An 18,833-nucleotide genomic window follows, 5' to 3' on the forward strand; every position below is an offset into this window, starting at 1 on the left:
TCCAGTAATTTAATTTTGGATAGAATACCTGTTCAAAGCACTAATTTCATTCTAATTAGGCATGAAGTCTGAAGTTGCTTGTAGGGGAAATGATCACTTAAGATTTTACCAAATATGGCCCTTATGGGGAATAGAATGTGGTGGAAAGAGTGAATGATGTAATCAAACCTCAGGGATTATGTATATTCACACATTCAACAGGTGTAATGCTAGTCTGCTAAATATTTCCAAATATGCAAAAGAACTTTTATTTATTGAAGGCCTTTATTGAAGATGACTCTGAGATATTAATACATGACACCTAAGTTGTTTAAAAAATGTGAATATTTGATATTTAATATTAGTAAATAACCTACACCTTCAGAGTCAGCTAAGTGAGTTTCAGGGGCCTGGGCAACAATCCTGGGGTCTGAAAGTCAGTGTCTCCCCCTCTGCCTGTGTCTGGGAAGTGTTGGCTCACAGAGCCTGGCTTTTGGTTCCTTCCAATTAGAGAGCTACCATTCCCTAGGAGGGTGCCTGGGAAATTGTTCAGGGCTAATCCCAGGCTGGCCGATTCTCTGACTGGACTTCCTTAGGAAGCAGAAGAGCTGAGGTGGGCTAACCCCTCGGTTAGGACTTAGGGGTACTCAGGTTCCCCTCCCCTCTAGACTAGGAGAACTTGGAACCAATCACAGTGCCTCTGAGTCCTTGCTTTCTCTTCTTGCACAAAGCATGCATTTAAATACGTAAGAAGGTAGGCAGTCAAGGGAGGAAAAATGTTGCATTGACTATTGCTGAGAACTTCAAGTAGTTCTAAAATAAGGCTGTGGATGAGAGGATTTTCAGTGTAAAAGGAAAATACATCTTACAGTATTTGTGTCATTTCCACCGGAGCCTTTCTTGGAGTCCCCTTCACCAGGATTTACGGAGTGTTCACGGTCAGCTTTATGTGAGGCACGAATGAGGCCTGTGGGACACTTGCTGACCAGCACTCCTGGGGACGGTCTGTGCAGACTTGCGCAGTGCCCTGTGGTGTGAGGCCACTCACGTCATCAGCTTGTTCTAGAATGCCATTTGGGGCAAGCAGTACTTTATATTGTTGGCCTGAGTGCATTTGGAAGAAGGGGAAATGGAGCTCAGATATAAACAAAGACTCTCATTTAACCCAATTTTACACAAATGACTCCAGATAATCTCATTTTGAGCAAGGTTATACATCAAGGCCCATCCTTCTTCCTGAGGCTTTCCCAAATCAGTATGAGAAAACTTGGAGAGATTTTTGCCTATCGCACTAATATAGTAGAACATCATTTTTCTCCTTGTCCTTTGCAAACAATGACAGATGAGCTAGCTGCCCAATCAGCTCTGATTCTGCATTTTCTGCAGCATAAAGAAAAAACATCTCATTCCTTTTATAGATATGCAGTCTCCTGAGGTTGGCCCTTAAAAGCTGTTTTGATCCATGGCTGTTTTTGCTGCCAAATTCTCCAACTCCCAAACTACCATTATGCATTTTCCCTCAGACAGGGAATTTTAGGATCATCCCTCCTGACCCCATAATAAAGCCATTTATTTCTCCCTGAGATGGAAGATTCATTTATTTTTTCCTTGTTTCTCCTTGGTAATTATCTCTATTACTACCCATAATCTGGCCAATCTCTTTGGATAACATCCTATGATTAAAGCCAATTGGCTCATGTTGGAAGCTAAAGGGAAGTTAACCAGGCACAGAAATATCACCCTTGGAAAAGATAGGCCAACTTTCAGTAGGTTGGTGCTTGAGGGATTTTTGGTAGGGAAGGGTGGGTGTTCATCTGACATTAACATTCAGTAAAAAAAAAAAGTCAGTGCTCAAAGTAAGACTGAGTAACATATGGTAATTCCTGACACAGACCAAAAGATGGATCTGTCTACAATTGAGGTCAAAAGATGTCTTGTTGATTTTCAAATATTGTCCCAATTATTATACTGGGAAGCCTTTCAGAAAACAAGGAAAACCAAGGAGTCTTAATAATGATGGTGGTAATTATAGTAATAATAATAGTAGTGGTAGCTACTACTTATTTAGCTGAGTCATTTGCACTTATTAATTCACTTTATTCTTTCAATAACCCCTTAGTATCGGGACTATTATGTTAGTTTTTTAGAGAAGCATCCTGATTTACTCAAGGTCACCCAACTAGTAAGTAACAGAGGAAGGATTTGAACTTGGGTTTGAATGTGCAAGTTATTTTATCCCCAATAATGTACTTGGCATTGGTGGGAAATATGATAGAAGCACAAACACTTCTTGCCCTTGGGTTAACAGTCTGTCTTGGAATAGATAATACACTGGGAACTCTTAAAGAGCAATGAACAGTCATGTACAATTAAATCCCTCACTACTTAATCCCCTGTTAGTAGGTAATAATTTTTTTTATTAGATAGTCCATGTTCAAATTACTAGTGTGGCTTCTGTCTCTGGACTAGATCCATGCCATGAGGCAGACATACCCCTAGGGGCTCAGAGATGATGCCAGGCATTTGGGGGGCAGTGATGAACCCTGGAACCACTGTTTTTTAGCTGGGTAACCTTGGCAATCACTCTCTCTGTCTTTTTCCTCATCTAAAAGATGGGAATAATACTTACCTCCAAGGAGTGCTAGAGAAAAAAACTGAAATAGTGTGAGGAAAGTGGTTAGCACATGAGAAAGTCTCCTGTGACAACAACAAAAACACCATCAGCAGTGACATAAAGGCTAAGAAATAGTACCATTGAGAAGGGATCCAAGATAGTGGAGGACTAGGTGAAAGCTACACTAACCTCCTCCCAGGACAAATCTAGAATTAAAACTAAATTATAGAGAAAGCATCCTGAATAACCAATTGAACACTAGCTGGAGAGAAGCCTTACAACCATGGACAGACAGAAGAAACTACTTCACCACAACAAGACTGGTAGGGAGTATGGAGGAGGTGTGAGAAGGCTGTCTGGGCTCCCATGGGTGGCAGCTGAAGTTCTGGAGGGATATTGCAGCAGCTTGAGGGATTCCCTGAGAAAGACGGGGTCTAAACCCCAAGCTGGGCCCCCTGGCCTACAGCACCAGATCTGGGAAGGAACCCAGGAAACATCCAGCTGTGAAAAGCAGAGGATTTCTGTTCCAAGGAGAGATGTCTGGAGACACAGAGGGCCTCTAAAAGGCCAATGAACAAAATTTTGTTTGCAACCACTTATCCTGAGCTCCAGCAGAGGGAGAGTAGAGTGAACTAGAGGCACTTGAAGAGAGTCTGGGGTTGGTGGCTCTGGAGAAAGAGCTGAAGGAACAGCTTCCAGGATCTCTGCACTGAGTCACTCTCCATACTGCAGAAGCCCTCTCTCTCAGGCAGAGCACTCTCATGTAGGCATTAATTTGAAGAGAAACAATAGCTCTGCCCACAAGAATTACTCTGTGGTGCTTATATCATGCTGCTGATCACAATTTGACTATATCAACAATTTATCAGCTTAGCAGTTGATTAGTTTAACAACTAAGGTGGAAAATCCAAAGAAGCACCTATAATGGGAAGACAAAGAAACAGACCGCAAATGAAAGGACAGAATTCTCCAGAAGAAGAATTAGATGAACTGGAGGCAATCAATTTATCAGATAGAGAGTTCAGAGTAATGGTTATAAAGATACTCAAAGGCATGAAAAAAGATATAAAAACCATTAAAAAAGACCAGTCAGAAATAAAGAATGCCCAATATCTGAAATAAATAATACACTGGAAAGAATAAACAGTAGGTTAGATGAAGCAGAGGATTGTATCAGTGATGTGGAAGACAAGGTAGAAAAAACACCCAGACAGAGCAGTAAAAAGAAAAAAGAATTAAAAAAAATGAAGAGAGCTTAAGAAACATTTTGGACAACACAAAGCAGAACAACATCAGCATCATGGGAATACCAGAAGGAGAAGAGAGTGAACAAGGGATCAAGAACCTATTTGAAGAAATAATAACTAAAAAGTTCCCTAATCTGGTGAGGGAAAAGTACACGCAAATTCAAGAAGCTCAGAGAGTCACAAACAAGTTGGGCCCAAAGAGGCCTACACTGAGACACATCATAACTGACAGGGCTTAAAGACAAGGAGAGAATCCTAAAAGCTACATGAGAAAAGCAGGTAGTTACCTATCAGGGAGCACCAATTAGGATGTCATCTGTTTACTCATCAGAAACATTTCAGGCCAGAAGGTAGTGGCATGGAATATTCAAGATGATGAAAAGCAAGGTCTAGAACCAAGGCTAATTTACCCAGCAAGGCTATCATTTAAAATCAAAGGAAAAGTAAGGAGCTTCCCAGACAAGAAAAAGCTGAAGGAGTTTGTTAATACCAAACCAGTACTGCAACAAATGTTAGTGGGCTTGCTTTAAGAAAAAGAAGAAAAAGAGAAAGAAAACAAAAAACAGAGGGAAACAGTCTAATGATAAAATGGCACTACATATGTATTTATAAATAATCACCTTAAATGTAAATGCCTTAAATGCTCCAATTGAAAGATAAGAAGAAGAAATGAAAGGTATCCAAATTGGAAAGGAAGTAGTAAAACTGTCTTTATTTTCAGATAACATGATTCTGTAGAGAATCCCAAAAATTCTACCAAGAAACTGCTAGAACTGATAAATAAATTCAGCAAAGTAGCAGGATACAAAATTAATATCCAGAAATAGGTTGCATTTTTGTATGGCAATAATGAACTAACAGAAAAGGGAAATAAGAAAACAATCTGCAATTACTCCAAAAAGAATAAAATACCTAGGAATAAACCTAACCAAGGATGTAAAAGACCTGTACTTGGAAAATTGTAAAACACTGAAGAAATTGAAGAAGTTACAATTAAATGGAAGCACATACCATGTTCATGGATAGGAAAAATTAACATCATTAAAATGTTCATACTACTCAAAGCAATCTATATAGTCAATGCAATTCCTATCAAGATTCCAATGATGTATTTCACAGAAGTAGAACAAATATTTCAAAAATTTATGTGGAACCATGAAGGGTCCCAGATAGCAACAGTGATCTGGAGAAGGAAGAACAAGGTTGGAGGAATCATGTTACCTAATGTCAAACTATACTACAAGGCCATAGTAATCAAAACAGGATGGTACTGGCATAAAAACAGATACATAGGTCAATGGAACAGAACAGAGAGCCAGACATAAACCTATTTCTTTATAGTCAATTAATATTTGGCAGAGGAAGCAAGCACATACAACTGGCTAGAGAGAGTTTAGTCAATAAGTGGTATTGGGAAAATTGGACAGACAAGTGCAGAAAAATGAAACTAGACTACCTTCTTACACCACACACAAAAATAAATTCAAAATGGATCAAAGACTTAAATATTACATCTGAAACCATAAAAATCCTAGAAGAAAGCATAGGCAGCAAAATCTTGGACATTGCTCATAGCAATTTTTTATCAGATATATTTCCTCAGACAAGGGAAACATAAGAAAAAATGAACAAATGGTACTACATCAAACTAAAAATTTTTGCAGAACAAAAGAAATCATAAAAAAAAAGACAACCTACAGAATGGGAAAACATATTTGTAACCTTATATGAATACCTACATATATTTATAGATATACAAGCTTACAAGTATCTGATAAATACATCTGATAAAGGATTAATATCTAAAATTTACAAAGTACTTACAAAACGCAACACCAAAAAACCAAACAACCCAATTGAAAAATGGGCAAAGGGCCTGAATAGATACTTTTCCAAAGAGGATACACAGATGGCCAATAGACATATGAAAAGATGCTCAATGTCACTAATCATCAGAGAAATGCAAATTAAAGCCATGATGAGATACCATCTCATACCTGTCAGAATGGCTATCATCAATAAATCTACAAACGTCCTGGCTGGCGTAGCTCAGTGGATTGAGCGCAGGCTGCAAACCAAAGTGTTGCAGGTTCGATTCCCAGCCAGGGTACATAACTGGGTTGCAGGCCATAACCCCCAGCAACCGCACATTGATGTTTCTCTCTCTCTCTATCTCCCTCCCTACCCTCTCTAAAAATAAATAAATAAAATCTTAAAAAAAAGATAGTAAAGGAATCTTTAAAAAAAATAAAAAATAAAAAAATAAATCAACAAACAAGTGCTGGTGAGGATGTGGAGAAAGGGAAACCCTTTTGCACTGTTGGTGTGAACGCAGTATGGATAGATATACCTCAAAAAATTAAAAATGGATCTGCCTATTGACCCAGTGATCCCACTTCTGGGTATATATCTAAAGGAACCCAAAATACTAATTTAAAAGAACAGTTGCCCCAATATTCATTGCAGCATTATTTACCAAGATATGGAAGCAGCCCAAGTGTCCATCAATAGATGTGTGGATAAAACAACCGTGGGACATTTACACAATGGAATACTATTTGTCCGTAAAAAAGAAGAAAGTTTTACCCTTTGCAACAGTATGCGTGGATCAGGAGAACATTATGCTAAATGACATAAGCCAGTCAGAGAAAAACAAATATCATGTGATTTCACTCATATGTGGGATCTAATGAACAAACTGAACTAACAAGGAAAATGGGGACAGACTCATAGGTGGAGAGCAGGATGATAGCTAGTTGGGGAGGGGGAGGCTAGGGGTGGAGGGATTGAGCAAAAAGGAAAAAGGACTCATGGACATGGACAACAGTGTGGCGATTGCTGGGGGATGGAGGATATAAGGAGACTAAAAGGTAATGTAAAAAATACAATAAAAATTCAAATCCATTACAAAAAGAGGCATACCACCACCACTTGTTTTCAGTACAAATGTTTCTATTTGGCCTGGTGTTGGGGTTGTTCCAACTCTACAGCTCCATTGAAAATGCTAAATACCAGGTGATGGGGTGCTTTGTCATTGCTGTATGGTTTAGTGAGTCCTTCAGTATTTCTAGATGCACTTCTGAAGAAAGGGAATGACAAATCTTATTTCTTAGCTTTCCTTGATATCAGTCATTGTGCCACATGCCACAGTGGGTAAAGCCCACCATCGGAAAAACCATTTTCCATTTCCACCATGGAAAAACCATTTATCCATGGTTTTGGATAAATATTACTCCCTGTAGATATTCTTTTAAAAATGGATTTATTCCTCTGAGGACCAATACATGAACTAACATTAATCATTCTTACTGTAGTGCAAGTTAATCTACCAGCTAATCTTGAAACAGGAAGTAGCCAGACAGCATGGAGCACCTGGAGAGAAAAAGAATGTGTTGAAAGTTCCGGGAGGAGGAGGAGTGAGGGGGAGCAGTCACAGAGCAACCTAAGTTCTCTAATTCTGGTCCAAGCCAGCGCTGCACATTTGATGCTCACAGTAAATATTCTCTTACTTTGCAGATCTAGGGATTATTGCAGAAAACAATCAGGGATAAATTTGGGAGACGTTATAACATAGAGGTTTAAATGATAGGCTCTGTAATTAGCTGGATCTAGGTTTGAGTTTTACGTCTGTCATTAACCAGCTGTATGATGGTAAGCAAATAGTTTTTCTCTCTTTGATTCTCAGCTTCCTCATCTATGAAATGGGGGTGATAATGGTACCTACACATAAATTTGCTTGAGGATTTGAAGAGATAGTGCATGGATGTGTTTAGCACAGAACCTGGCACACAGTCAATGCCATTAACTGTTTTCGTTGTTAATGTTAAGTATCCACCAGAGTTAGGCCAGTGGAGAAATGATCTCATTGTGGTATTCTAAATGCCATGACAGCCACAGGATGCAAACGACAGTGGTCAGCCTCTAATGATGGCATTATATAGGAAAAATTTCCTTAGAGATCTGAAGTCACTAAAATATTTTTAAGTAAGCTTTTTAATTTTGCAATAATTTTAAATTTACAGGAAAGTTGCCAAGGTAGTATGGAGACTTTCCACAAACCTTTAACCAACATCCCTAATGTTAACCACTGAAAATGCGTTTAGGTATAACAAAATTCTCACTGCTCTAAAAGATCTAGTTCTTTTCTTGTGTTCATGTTTCTTTCCAGTTTTTGTTTCCCTAGTATGGTGGATGGAATGGTTGTTTTCATTCCTTCACACCCAATAGTATTTTCAACATTCATACCTTCGCCATAGCCTCTTACTGTAAGCATGAATATGTATATTTGCACTATCCACAGATATGGAATGAGGTTCTTTTCCTTTCACTGCCTCCTCTTTTTAGACACTGGCTCTCAATCCCGGCTATGCAAAGATCATCTAATGCCGAGACCCCACCCACAGAAATAACAATTTAATCATCTCGATTGGGGCCCAGTCACCAGATTTGTTTTTGTTTTTGTTTTTTAAGCCCCCAAGATAACTCTGATGTGCAGCCATGTTTGAGAACCACTACTGCAGGGTATATTTAGAAATTTAAAATGTGTTTTTTTACACTGAGTCTCTCTGCATCAGGTTATTGCAATGAGTCCATCCATTTCCACATGCAGTGCCGATGGCCCTGTTATTTCAAAGACTGGTGACTGCAATATCACCTGCGCTGTACAAAACCTTCAGGTAATGCTGCGAAAGTTGAAAAACAGGAAATGCAGTCCGTTTGGAAACTGACACCCCCCTGGAAGAGGAGGGAATTACAGTATGAAAAAGGAGCTCAATAATGCACTCATGGGGTACATTTATTCTATAAACTATCCCTTATATTATTATAAATATTTACATTCAGTGTACTCAATGTAGTTCTCAATTCCTGATTCACCTATGTGTGCTGGCTTTCGGCTTCCTTGAGGAGATATTTCTGGGGGAAACAAAGGGCAGCTGAGTGGCCCTGTCATGCGGAGAAACCTCTCACCTGCTCAGACACCTGCCCAGGTGAAAGGATGTGGTTCAGAGGATGAACTAGTGCATAAGGCTGTGCACCCCCTTTCCTGAAGCAAGTGCAGGCAGCCCAGGGAAGGATTCGATAGAAATGGGTGTGCATGCCTCAAATCACTGACTCCCTGGGACCTGATCATCCTCTATTTTTTTAATTAGGGGCAAACAGGAGGTTGATTTGGGATTTTGACTTCATTTCACGTCATCTACCTTTCTTCCTTCACACTTTTCCAGGCATGGATTTTTCAGGTGACCTTTGACCTTTGTTCTATGTCGCCTTCCTCCATCCTTGTCCATTCCTCCTTACTAGCGACGTCATAAGGAGTCAGGATACGTGAGTTCCAATCCAGCTTTGCTTTTCACCATCTCTGTTTCACTCTCTGAGTCTTTAAGTTTCTTGTCTCATTTTCCAAATCTAGAAAGTGGGGCTCCTGATGCCTGTCCATCTGATGCGACTATTAGGAAGAGTAAATGGATAATGTCTATAAAAGGGCTTTGTAAGTATACATCTGGGAGTCAGACTTTAGAGTCTGCACGTTTAACCAGGGAGCTGACCTATGACGGTCCATGATAATAGCTCTGGTGAATGCTGACTCAGCGGGTGTTCCTGCTGTGATCACACACAGTATCATTGTTGTCTTCTTAAATACAGTCATTTTTGAAGACCTTGGGACACAGAAGGGTTCGCACCTCTGCTTTGAAACCGTTCAGCATTTGGGTCCTGGAAAAATTGAATCACTACCCACTTCCCTCCCTACCCCTTCAGTTTCCAGCTAAGCCTTTAGGAGTCTCTGCACATTCAGGATGAGGAGTGTTTGTTGGGAGTGACATTGGATCCTGAGTTGACAGAAATTCACACTTCTGGTTACACTACTGGATTAGGTTACAATTTATTGTGGAGAACTGTAATTAGCTATAAACAAGAGTCTGAATCATCTCTTGGCCTGAAGTACCACTCCGGTTTCTCCTTAGGTGAGAATGATGGTGCAGCTGGCCTGTGCACATACATGTGTGTTTAATGTATATTGCGTATGTCAGTGTATTCTGTATACCTATGTATTTTATATGCATACTCATTGTGGCTCATGGAAGATCCCAATAATAATGACTATCTGTTTAGCGACCATGATAACTGAGCACATTTTATGTGCTAGGTTCTTTATACACATTTAATTCTCATAGTAATCCTGTGAAATAGTTATTATCTCTTTTATGAATTTGAAGTTTTCCAAGATCACTAGAGGAGGAGGTATTTAAACTTAGATTTGTCTTGCAAAACTTGCTAACCTTGCACTTCTAACCACTCGGCTTCTCTGTGTTTCTATTTTTCTTGCTTGCTCAAGATGTTTGTTGGAGGCTGCATGCATGAGTGTAGGTGTTTAAGGGGTAGAGGAGGCTGTTGTGTGATTACTCTAAAACGAAAGGTGGAGCCCTGGCTGGTGTAGCTCAGTGGATTGAGAACCAGTGGGCTGTGAACCAAGGCATCGCAGGTTCGATTCCCAATCAGGGCACATGCCTGGGTTGCAGGCCACGGCCCCCAGCAACCGCACATTAATGTTTCTCTCTCTCTTTCTCCCTCCCTTCCCTCTCTAAAGGTAAAATGAAAATAAAATCCTAAAAAAATAAAAATGAAATGAAAGGTGGAAATTTTGGTTTATCATTACGATTCAGTGGAAAGTTTTGATATGTTACCTGATATTTTCTGTGTTTTCAGAAAGTGGGTAATGTAGCCTCAATTTAAAAAATAAAGATTTCTGGAGATCAAATCCAATTCTAATCAGGAAAACTTTACCTAGTTAAAGCTTTGGAGAGATTTTTCAGATTCTTTACCATACAGAAATGGTTTTGAAATCCCAAGAAAGTAAATAACACATTTCCTCATCATGAATAACAATGTGGAATTGTCTTAGAAAGGATTCTCTTGTTGCAAGCAACAGACACCCACGAAGCCAGCTGAAACCAGGAGAGAGCGCATGAGGAAGCACAGGAGTCTAACTGAACCCAGGTGATGCAGTGGGAGAAAAGGTGTCCATGGCATCTCCAACTCTTAGAACAATGCCCCATTCAAAGTTAAGGTTCAATAAATATTTGATGAATGGAAGAATGAATACATTTCTACATTTCTAAGGGATAGACTCCAACTTACTCAGCTTCAGTCAGGTGTCCATAAGCCTCTCCAATCAGTTTTGACTGGGGGGGCAGATGTCAGAGGGCCCTGGTGGAAGGAGGGAGTATGGTTCCCAGAGAAGGAGGACTGCAGGTGGAGAAGATACCCCAAGAAGTGCCCTTTAAAACAGTGAGTACCTGGCCTTGATGGAGCTGCTGAGCCCTCTTTCCAAGTGAAACCACATGGCCCTATTAGGGAAAGCACTACAAAACTGGTGCAAGGGAGAGGTGGTTGAACAAAAGTATCATCTTGTTCGTACTTGATCTCACTTCAGAACATTGGAGCAATGGAAATATTTTGAAAATATAAGGGGGACACTTTGTTTACAGAACTATCCAACCCTCTTATAAGTGGTTTCTTTACTGTTCAGTAGGGACAATGTGATTAGGGAGCTACTTATAAGGCAAAGATTGAAGTGAAGGTCAATGTTTGGTGCCGGAACACCTGACTGACAATTTGAAGGCTTTGGTGAGATCTGTAGAAACCATGTGAATCTGGACTTAGTCAGGGACAGGCCAAGCTCCTGAGAGCATGAGACCCTTCCCAGTTTGGCCACTACCTGCTGTCTCCACTCACCTGTCTTCGTCCACCTGCCATGCCTTCCCAGTTTTCAGCACATTCATCATTGCTGTAGCCACACTAAATTCTCATGTTTCCCCAAATGTGCCTTCTCTTTCACATACAGTGCCTTGGCTCAAACTTTTTCCTCTGCCTGGGTTTTCTTTTTCTCACCCCTTGGGCGAACACCTACTTACCTTCAAGGTTTCACATTTAGTCAGCTATAAAGGAGACTATGAAGTCTCCTCTGACCTTCTCTCTCTGTCTTCAACTCTCCCTCCCCCTTTATCTTTTCCCTTACTCTGGAGGATAGAGAGAGAAAAGGACATGCCCAGAAACTCTCATGGTCCACCAACTGGCTTTGTGCACCTGACAGATGAAGGTAAAAGTGAGCAACAGAGAGAGGCCACATATGGGAAGATCATCCTGGCAAGCACGTGGCAGAAGCATTGGGTTCTTCTGGGTCACAGCAATGCTAGTGTTCAGTCTCTGGCATCATAGTTGCCAGCGATAGGAGGTGCAAGAGTGACAGTACCTGTAGAACAGTCCTGTGGTGTGGGTGACACAGTATTTTATTTATGATGTACAACATCATAGCTGACCCTCCTAGAAATTCTTTAATCTGCCTAATATCCTCTACAAATCCCCTCGTGCTTTAACTGCAGCTAAAACCCCTTGCTAATGTTGCACCCTGGCACAGATTCTAGATCTGAATAAGCTTTGGGTTGCCAATGCCTTGGATGTGGTACGTACTTAGGAAATGGGTGAATTGGGGGGGGGGGGCGGGTAATGAATGGATGTGTCACAAAGGGAAGTCTCTAATTCTCTAGGTTCCGAGGTAGGAATGGGAAAGGTCTTGGTGACAGGGACATGAATTGCATTTGAAGAGACGCAGGCTGAGTGGTAAGGGCACGAAGGAACCAGGAAGAGGCTGAGAAGAAATAGCCTCCCTCCTGCCAGACAGAGAGAGCACAGGGGCAGCTTTCATTATAGAGTAAGGTCCTGCTGTGCCTACAGACGTCCTATCGACTCAATATCTTCAGCAGAAATATAAAAATCTGGTGGATTTCAGAGAACATAGTTCGACCTGACGTGTGGCGGTGTGCTGACTAAACACGCAGTGGGCTGACAGAATCATATCGAATGGCGGGGTTGGTGGCACGTCAATAGACAGTCCCAGAGACCCAGCCAAGTAGAAGGGTGTGAATTGGAGACAAGATTGGGTTTGAGGGGTGCACTTCAGGACCAGGGGGGCTGTGCAAGTCTTGAGGTGATGGGAGGAAATGAAAGGAAATGGGACTTTCACATTTTATTGTGATTTTTTTCCTTTTTGTTTTTTTTTGTGGCAAGAAGATTGATAGCCAATATTTTTGTACATTGTAGCTAATATGTATAGATGTAACCACCTGATTGTTGGACACTAGTCATTTAATTCTCTGCCCCATCCATTCCCAGTCCTCAGGTGGGCCTCAGGACAGACAGCTCCAGTGGAAGAGAGTGGGGAGCCCCTGAGCACCAGTGGCCAGCAGAATGGCTCACACCACCTGTAGCTACTACCAGGTATTTCTTTCTATAGTTCTTCGGTTGGCTTTTCAATTTTTGAAGGGTATTTTTGAGAATATATATTTTTTTACCATGGAAAAATATCTAATCTTAATAAAAGCTAAGTTATACATAAAATGCTGAACAGGTGAAATGCTAAAATGCTGGGTTATCATTGAGTAATCATCTACTCCCCTCCCGCACTATCACAACTCTGGGAGAGTTGGGGTGGGGGGGGGGAGGTGCATTGGCCCTCTGATACCGCAGCAGGGAGGTGAAGAAGGGAACTTCTGGTTGGGAGTGGGGAGGACTAAGCTGGCTCAAGAAGCCATCCCTAGCTCAAGGCACGTGTCTTGTGCAGGAGTTCTTCATCTAGGGAGCATATTAGAATCACCTATACAACTTTTTGTTAAATACACACACTCTTGGACCCTTTCCCAAGAGATCCAGTAGGTTTAGGTGGGGTCTGGTCACCTGGATTTTGAAAATATTCCGTGAGTAGTTCTGATGCGCCCACTGACTGAGAACCACGGATGGGTGCAGCGATTTCAGGCCTGATTCCGATGGCCATCCTATGGGGACGTCATGGAGCCAGGAATGTGGGGGTCCAGTTGGCCATGCAATTCAGAGAGACAGTTGTATTATGAGGTCAGTCTGAGGGTGATGGGACGCCCAGGAGCAGGTCAGGACACTGGAGAGCCAAGTCCAGCTTATGGAAGGATGCCGATCCCTGGTGCCTGCTGGGATTTAGGTGGAGGCTTTCGGTCTTTGGCAGAAATCCAAACCATTGGTAGGCAACCCTGAGACTGAAGGCCCTTCAGGCCATTCCTCATACACAGGATCTGGTTAATTGCACAGAGAACTAACCAGACAGCGTCTGTAGCTAGTGGTCATTCCAGGTTTGAGGCATGGGGAAGCCATCGATATCCACTCTGGTGCTGTTGGAGATGGCTGGGGAGCTCACCAGGGCTTGCGGGACTGTCCCACCTGGGAAGGTAAAGGAGAAAGAAATCAGGGAAGGGTTGAGATAGGTTGTAAATGGCTGGTGCAGGATGGCTCCATTACCAGAGAGCATGCACCTCCTCTGTGGAGTCCTACAAACCAACTCTACAACTTGGGGTTTGAGGTAAACATTCATTGAGGGATCCCTGTGCTTCCAGGGGTTCATCACCAGGAAGATGCAGAAACCCCCATGACTCTGTCATGGGGGGCGCTCTGCTGCTCTGCAGGAAATGTTCATAGCTTGCTCTCTCACTTGCCTGTGTTCATGCATTTCCCCAATTCACTTATTTTCCCTGGAGAATGTGCTAATGGCTTCTGCCATGTTTGCATGCGGCCTATACTTCTGCTGCTCCATGGTTCATTCCAACTCCTGACTCTTCTCTGTGGGAGGGACTATTCATTTCACTGGAGAAACCCCATCATGTAGGAGGGGCATGAATGGGCTTCCTGCCATAGAGCTGCTACAAAAACCCACTTTCTACCCTTTGGGATGAAAAACACATGTTTACTTCCTGGCATCTCAATTTTTGGCTCCCGACTACATAGATTTTCTAGACTTAGCAAACAAAAATGCAGGACACCCAGTTAAATCTTAATATTTAGGACACACATGAAAGAATATTTGTCATTTATCAAAAAATATAACCGAGTACCCCATATTTTACCTGACAAACCTATGACAGCAGCAAAGCAACTGAACTTAACGTAGTCAAAAGAATACTGAAGTACTGAGTTATACAAACACCCCCCGAAAAAAGACTGCTATTTATCATCCAAGATGCATTTTCCTCTTTCTTTTAGTAATAAAACTTCCTAATTTATTTTGAGCCCAGGAAAAGAGAGAAAAGGGTATATTACTCAGTCTCCCTTGTAGCTAGAAGTTGCCAGAGAAGTATGAATAGAAGTGATGTGTAAAATTCAAGGTCATGCCCTTAAAGGGAAGGGATATACTCTCCACTCCCCTTTCTCCCTCATTGACTGGAACAGCATCTGCTGTTGATGGTGGTGTTCAGCAATCTAGAAACAGCACCCTGGAAACAAATAGTTGGAAATACTTGATGGGACACACAGTGAGAGGCAGACATTTAGAAAGTTACGAAGCTTTACTCTGGATGGCCTGTAAATTCCACACACATGCACTAATTAAGTAACTAGACATAATTAAACTATCTGGAGTGATGACTGAAAAATAAATATTTTTAAGGGGCGAAAAGGCAAAATTGAAACAGGCTCATTTCTTTAGTTCACAATGTTGACTGAGAAGGCAGGGTAATTACAAGTGGTAATCATATTTGATAATTATATATTTTCCTGTGTTGACATTGGACATGAAATCAGGGAACTTACTTCCGGAACAAGCTCTCATTGATGCCCTTTCTCAGAAAGACATCCGAGAACGAAGTTCATGTCACAGCCACCTCCATATCCATATTCTAAGGATGAAGCCATGGTTGAGAGTCGAGGGAGAGAAATGACATGACACAATTCATGTGTTTCTAAAAAACCACTCTGGCAGCTTGGGGGTTGGGTAGATGGTGGGGCACAGGCCTAGAGCTGGGAGGCCAATGAGGGACTGTCGCATGGCTCTGCTGCACCATTATGCTGGGCCTGGAACAATGCCACTGGGGAGGTGGGGGCAGCCACTCCAGTGGGACCCAGAGCCTGAGCCTGGAGGAAAGAGGGGTAGGGGTCGGGGAACAGGCTGCAAGGGGTGCTCTGGGTAGGTTGGGGTGACCACCAGCATCCTCTTGCTATTTCAACTAGTTGCGCTGCAGCCTGGTATGAGGTTAACATAAGCAGCTAATGCCCGGATAGCTCTGTGGGAAAATGGTCAGCCCTGCAGGCAGTGTAACACAGAGGGACAAGCACAGAGGAGCACATCCAGACCTGTTTGATGGCACCGGAAGTGCCCACAGGAACTGTGGAGCTAAGGTTCCTTCAGCACCTCCAGGCCAGCTCCCCCCAGGCCAGCTCCCCCCAGGCCAGCCAGCTCATCCATCTCCTCCCTTTCCAGAGGGGCCAACAGGAGACCCACAGCAGCCTGGCTGGCAAGGGCCCAACCTCAGGTGAAACCCAGACATTTCTGGCTCCACAGGCAGGGCTCCTAACCAGTAGCTACAGTCTTCACGCTGGTCCCGCTGTTTTCCTCCCTACTGCTAATTCCCTTAATACTTTCTTCTCTTTCTGATATGCTTCTCCTTCCTCCTGGCTGCACTTACAGCCCACAGCCACCACGAATATGTTTTTTAGGGTGACTAGGACCTTCAATCTTATGCCCAGCCATTAGAAAAGGCAGGGAGGTGTTTGTCCTTGGAGCACATCTGTCCTCCAGGTAGGGAGAGGCATTTTGTCCCTGCATCTTACATGCATTAGCAGATTTCTCCTCACTAGACTAGAAGCGTACTCCATTTTGGAGGGAGTTTGAGTGGCTTGTCCCATGTCACACAGATAGAGGGTAGAAATTATTCTAAGTCCCACCTTCACAGCTCTGATGTTTTCGGCCTTTTATCAGCAACCCACGCTGCTCTGCACTCTTCCCCAAAAGATCTCTCTTCTTTTCTTATAACACTGGCTGTAAAACTTGGCCCTTCTTACCTTACTCTCATCTGGGTTGTGCCTTAGAGATACATATTTCTGTCTCCTCTGTGCCTCCGGCCCAAATATGGGGAGCTTTTGTGGCTCCCAATGCCTCTCAACCTCTTGTGTGCTCTGGCCTTCAGCTTCTATGACAAGTTCAAGGACAAACCATTGGGTTCCATGCCTTGTTCCTGTTAGAGCAGGTCTATAACATTAAAACAAATATATGAACAAACTACTCCAGTGTGTTTGAACTGTTGCATTGTAAACGACTTCAAACTGAGTTCTATAAAATAACAGCCATACTGTTATATTCATGAGTTCTGTGGGTCAAGAATTTGGATAGGGCAGAGAGGGGGAAGACCTGCTTTTACTCCATGATTATCTGGGGCCTCAGTGGGGAAGATGAATGGCTGGAGGAAACTTGAACAGCTGGGGGCTGAAGTCGTCTGGATCTGGGATGGGCTTAGCTGGGGCTGTTGACTGGAGTGGCTTACCCATGGTCACTCCGTGTGGCATAGACTTGCATACAATATGGCCTCAGGTCAGCCAGACTTCTTACCTACAGACCCAAGGCTCCAAAAGCAAATGTCCCAGGGGATGAGGTGTTAGCGGCATGGACTCTCATGACCTATACTCAAACATGGCGTCACTTCCGACACGCTCTGTTCTTTGAAGCAGTCTCAGATCCGCTCAGGTGCAAGCAGCAGGGACACGGACTCCACACTGCAGTAGAAGGAATGCTGAAAAACTTCTGGACCTATTTTCAGTCAGACATGCAAATAAACAAAAAAAAGTCTTAATTTTTAACTTAATTTTAACTCCTCGGAAGAATCCCCAAAGCCTGGGACAGGAGTCTGTAGCTTTTCCACATAGAGGACTTGCCTACTTAAAACAAAACAGAAACCCCCCAAGACAAACACTAATTGTGTTTAAAGGCAGGGTCTGCCTTCAAGCACACTCATGGCAAATAATTCAAGACAGCTCAACACAAAGAATTTAGAATAGTACAAATAATGTAAAACAGTCTTGAAAGCTTACCACCTAGAGATAACTCCTAACTGTTGAAGAAAAATATTCTTTCAGGTATTTTCTCTACATGTATACACCTATAAATATGTGAACAGTTTTATATAAATAGGATCATGCTATTGAGCTCTTTGAAAAGTATTCTTTTATCCACTCAATAATATGTTAATGTTTCTATGTTGCAACAAAAACTGTTGGTTTCTTACCCAAGATCTATTGGTCCTTTCTTCCCTCCTTAACAGGTTCCCATTCTAATTCAGGCATCTGCTCTTCTACAAGTGGCAATTTGTTTCCGGGAAGGCAGACTCTATCTCCAGTCTCCAGCGTAAAAGACGATCAGGCTTAGTTAATACAGCAGTCCATTCCCCTGGCCAGTGACTGGAAGAGTGATGGAATGAGACGCAATTCTGGCTAACGCAAGGGCAAGTCTGAGGGCGGGCTTTGGGGGATGGATTTTTGTGATGACAGAAAGAGGTACTTTGCAGCGCCCTCTCTGCTTCTACCATATGTTGTCATTCCTGCCTCTGCCATGTAAACTGCCATAGCTCTATACTGCATTTGTGTGTTTTCAGAGAATAAATTACTGTTTAATTTAAATAAGTTGATTTGTGTCTTTCTGTTACTTGTAGCCAAAAGTGTTCTAACTGATCCATGGCCACAAAAAAACTCATGCAGAAGTACTTTAAATGGCTGCCTGTGCTATTGTATGGTTTTGCCAGAACCAACTCTGGGCAAATTCCCACATGTTTGATTGACATTTAGGCTATTTTCTAAAGTTGTTGTTACTGTTTGTTATTTTTGCCACGGTCAGCAACACGGATGAGTATCAGCACTTCCATGAATCCCAAGTTTAGGTGCTCCTCGGTGTGGCTCTACACCTTCCTGCTCTGACAGCTGGTCTGTGACCCACCGGATCGGCCCCACCGACACAGGCTCTTAGGTCTGCCCAAGGCGAAAGTTTGGAGCTTTCAGTTTCCCCATGTTTTTCCTCCAATGGACAGAGCATGGACTTGGGAACCAAACGAAAATGGTTAGAACCTCCTGCCATTCCCTAGACAGTCTCATGAGCTTCAGCCTGTGTGCTCTGTCGAAGGGAATGGAAATACCAGCTTTCAGAGTTGTTGTCA

At 42.4% G+C, this 18,833-nt stretch overlaps 1 long non-coding RNA gene across 1 annotated transcript in view; it reads left to right on the top strand.

The window, feature by feature from the left end:
* The window catches only part of LOC123810102, a 51,200-nt gene extending 32,947 nt beyond the window's left edge, over nucleotides 1-18,253 (top strand). The window contains exons 3-4 of the long non-coding RNA XR_006784179.1: nucleotides 13,012-13,116; nucleotides 17,949-18,253. This is a non-coding gene — a long non-coding RNA (uncharacterized LOC123810102). The remainder of the gene's footprint in view (nucleotides 1-13,011; nucleotides 13,117-17,948) is intronic.
* The last annotated feature ends 580 nt before the right edge of the window (nucleotides 18,254-18,833 follow it).

Source organism: Phyllostomus hastatus, unplaced genomic scaffold, assembly GCF_019186645.2.
Source record: "Phyllostomus hastatus isolate PE091 unplaced genomic scaffold, TTU_PhHast_1.1 phas_scaffold_585, whole genome shotgun sequence".
In the NCBI taxonomy this organism is placed as follows: domain Eukaryota; kingdom Metazoa; phylum Chordata; class Mammalia; order Chiroptera; family Phyllostomidae; genus Phyllostomus; species Phyllostomus hastatus.